Source organism: Gigantopelta aegis, chromosome 13, assembly GCF_016097555.1.
Source record: "Gigantopelta aegis isolate Gae_Host chromosome 13, Gae_host_genome, whole genome shotgun sequence".
NCBI classification, from domain to species: domain Eukaryota; kingdom Metazoa; phylum Mollusca; class Gastropoda; order Neomphalida; family Peltospiridae; genus Gigantopelta; species Gigantopelta aegis.
The window spans coordinates 30,041,884-30,045,488 of NC_054711.1; the positions used below are offsets into that span (position 1 = coordinate 30,041,884).

General features: G+C 36.6%; 1 long non-coding RNA gene across 1 annotated transcript; it reads right to left on the reverse strand.

The window, feature by feature from the left end:
* Positions 1-556: 556 nt before the first annotated feature.
* LOC121387379 lies at positions 557-3,082 on the reverse strand. Its single transcript, XR_005959803.1, has 2 exons — positions 1,712-3,082; positions 557-716 (listed from the first exon to the last, which is right to left on the reverse strand). It is a non-coding gene; the product is annotated as an uncharacterized LOC121387379 (long non-coding RNA).
* Positions 3,083-3,605: the final 523 nt, after the last annotated feature.

Consider the following 3,605-nt stretch of genomic DNA (forward strand, 5'->3'; position numbering starts at 1 on the left):
GATTGCAGCCGTCTGAGATACTATAGTAAATGTAACGCACGTGGCATAGCCGGTTATGACGCGTGTTTGTTTAAAGTTGCGGAAAGTACATCACGATTGTTTTAAACTGTTTCATGGTGAAAATAAAGAATTATTTAATGTCTGGTGATAAAAGTAGTGGTGGTCGGAAAAAGCACTTCTTGAGCTTAGTGGTGGTCGGGCATGTCTGAGTGCTGGCAAGGCCGACCAGTGCCGACCAGCGCGGGCAGAACGCTGCTAACTGCTCATGCCTCCACATCCCAGTCCTTGTCTCTCTAACCATGACATGTGCTTGTCTGTTGTCACCATTCATATCAGGACCATCTAAACCATATTCCCATGTATCGGCCACTGTTAGTTCAGACCAGCTTTATTGATGCCAGACAAAGAGGAAGCAAGGTGTGTCGAGGGATGTACAAAACCCTTTTATTTCACTACAAGTTTTGCTGTAGGCTTACTATGACTACCTTTAAGAAGTACCTGTAACCATCTAAACCAAATTCCCATGTACAATTCAGAGTCAAGAGGAAGAAGAGAGTCCAAACAATAATAAGTTTATTTTGTTTAACAATACCACTAGCTCACATTGATTTATTCATTATCGGCTATTGGATGTCAAACATTTGCTAACAATCTGGTACTTCAACCTTGAAATAATCATCTTCACCCTCACTGGAAGACATCTTCTCAACACTGGGCTGCAATTTAGATGCACTTATTTCTGTCACATTATAGAGTTTCAAGGAAAGTTACACATTGGTGTTATTGTGAATACATGGAATAGAGCTAACCAACTAGTGAGCAACTGAAGTATATTTTTGATATATATGAGGATAGGATGAAAAGTTTTGAGTCTACCTATGATGAACTTGTTCAACTCTCGTGGTGAAGCAAGGTACAATTTGTAAAGTGAAGTCTCTTATCTCTAACTTTATGAGACAGAAATGTTTAACAGAAAGGAGATATGATTTCTCTATTAAAATTGTTTTAGAAAGCTATTTAAAAAACCTCATTTTAACCCAATATTATTTTAGCATTTTACTATTTCTATATCTTTATTTCTATGTAGTGTTTTGTTAAATTATCTCTGACAAATAACGTGAAATCGTAATTAACAAAACATGTCACAAGTGGTGGTGAGGGGTGAGGTGGGAGTTGGGTGTGAGTTGGGCAGGAGGGGGCACTTTCATCTCTAACTCTTTAGATAATGCAAATTCATCTATTACCCGTGCCTGCAGTTGCAGATATTTCCCAACGCCTTCAAGGTCAACAGTTAGGTCTACTAGTATTTATATTTTAAAAATAGATGAGCTTGTATTTTTGGTGAACTGATTAGATTACAAATAATTTGTACATGTTTGGGTTTTTTACAATTCCACCAAGCAGTGTAATTATATTAATAATTTAGAATCCATAACAAAATAGTAATAAACAGTACCACCGTTTACAATCAATTGACAATATTATTTTAGCACAATACATTAACAAGTGATTTATGAACAAGGTTTTATTAACCAAATTAAACGGAGTTTTAAGTACCGTATTTGTTGTATTCATTCGTTCGACATATGTAGAGGCACTGTTTCAGATTTTTCCTTTAGTTTTCAGGGTGTTGGGTTTTTTTAAATCGGGAGGGGGGGGGGGGGGGGGAGGGCTTCCAGGAAAGGGAAATCTTGCCTGAATATTTATTTACCTTTTCCTTATGTTAATATCCTTCTTTCAAGTGTGATATATCCAGATTATTTTTGCCAAGTCCATATTCGAAGCTCTTTTGTTTAACTTCATTGTTTACCTTCACATGGTATTCAGTATCACTGGCAGAATCCACGGCGTAAGTAGCAGATACCACTGGAAGGTTTAGTTTCGCATATTTTTGGAATGTAGATTAGTTATCTTTGTCAAACATATTTGTTACCTTACCTGGTTACATGAATTGTTGAATTTTGAAATCTTTGTTAATTAATGTTTTTGATATAAAAAAAAGCCCTCTTATCTTCATTACAACCTTTAAATTTAGTCCAATGGGATTTAAACATAATTATATTGTCATACAATTTGGATCACCTATAAATTCACATGCTATAATATTAAGCAAATACATGTTTATTACAGTGAAACCTGTTCCATCTACTACCTGTATTATGCAGCCACCTGTTTTAAGTGGCCATTGTATTCTCCCAAATCTATTATTGGATAAACTGACCTGTAATAAGCGGCCACCTGTGTTAAAGAGTCACATGCTAAATCTCCCTTTGTCATTAACACAGGTTCTACTTTATATGAATGTAAGTCCCACCACCACCCCGTAGCCTCCCGGTGATACACGCCTTTCTCTTGCCTCCTATTGATTCCATCCAAATTATTTTACTGATCTAACTGCTCATGCTCATACCTCCACATCCCAGTCCTTGTCTCTCTAACCATGGGATGTGCTTTCCTGTTGTCACCATTCATGTCAGGACCATCTAAACCATATTCCCATGTATCGGCCACTGTTAGTTCAGACCAGCTTTATTGATGCCAGACAAAGAGGAAGCAATGTGTATCGAGGGATGTACAAAACCCTTTTATTTCACTACACGTTTTGCTGTAGGCTTACTATGACTACCTTTAAGAAGTGCCTGTAACCATCTAAACTACATTCCCACGTACCAGCCACTGTTAGTTAAAACCAGCTTTATTGGTGCCAGCGAAAGAGGAAGCAAGATGTCAGGTGTATGGTGACGTGTACAATTCAGAGGAGTCGGAGGAAACTGACATAAGAGAGTCCTAGCAAATTTAATCGCTGGCGAAGTTGGCAAGTTTTTGTTATATTAAAGATGAAAAAGAATCGACAAAATCAAATAGTGGTTGTCATATAGATGATAGCATCCAATAGTGCTGCCATCTATTATACAATTAATATTAACCTTCGTAAATAAATCATTATTGTTGGCTATCACAGCAGTCTAGGATATTTTATCTCGCCTTCATGTAAAATTCTTTAATCTCATTTGTTGTTTGCCGTTGGACAAATCCCTTATACCCCTGTGGGCGGAGCCAAATTCTCTTATACCCCGTCTGTAATTTCCAACAGTTTCCAGCCACCCCAGTTAATGCTAAAGCAATAATCAGATTATAAATAGCATTGATAATCAATCAAGTATACATAATTAATTTCATTTTTAATATAAAATACTTTTAAAAGCTCCAATATTGAACTCGGCCACCTAATTACGGTCGTGGTGTTATTGTATTAATGCGCGATTAGCAACAGTTCAAGTTTTTATTTTTTTATTTTTAATATTTTTTTACTACATACATTTCTGATAAAAAAAAGTTTTTTTTAATTTTTTATTATTAATATCTGTTTCAGACAATTTCGTATTACAAACATTTGAAGTTAAAAACTCGTTTATCGATGGAACTATTTTTCGTCACTGGCAAGTGGTTTCGTTCGCGTCCGCGTGGTACGGCTTCGTTAATAAATTGTTTTATACTTTTGGCGTTAATATTCAAAATTTCCCCTATTTGTTAGGTTATCCCTGTCCCGAGTCAGACCCCCGATCCTATGGGAGGCCGGACTCGGGATAGGCGTGTTCGAAACC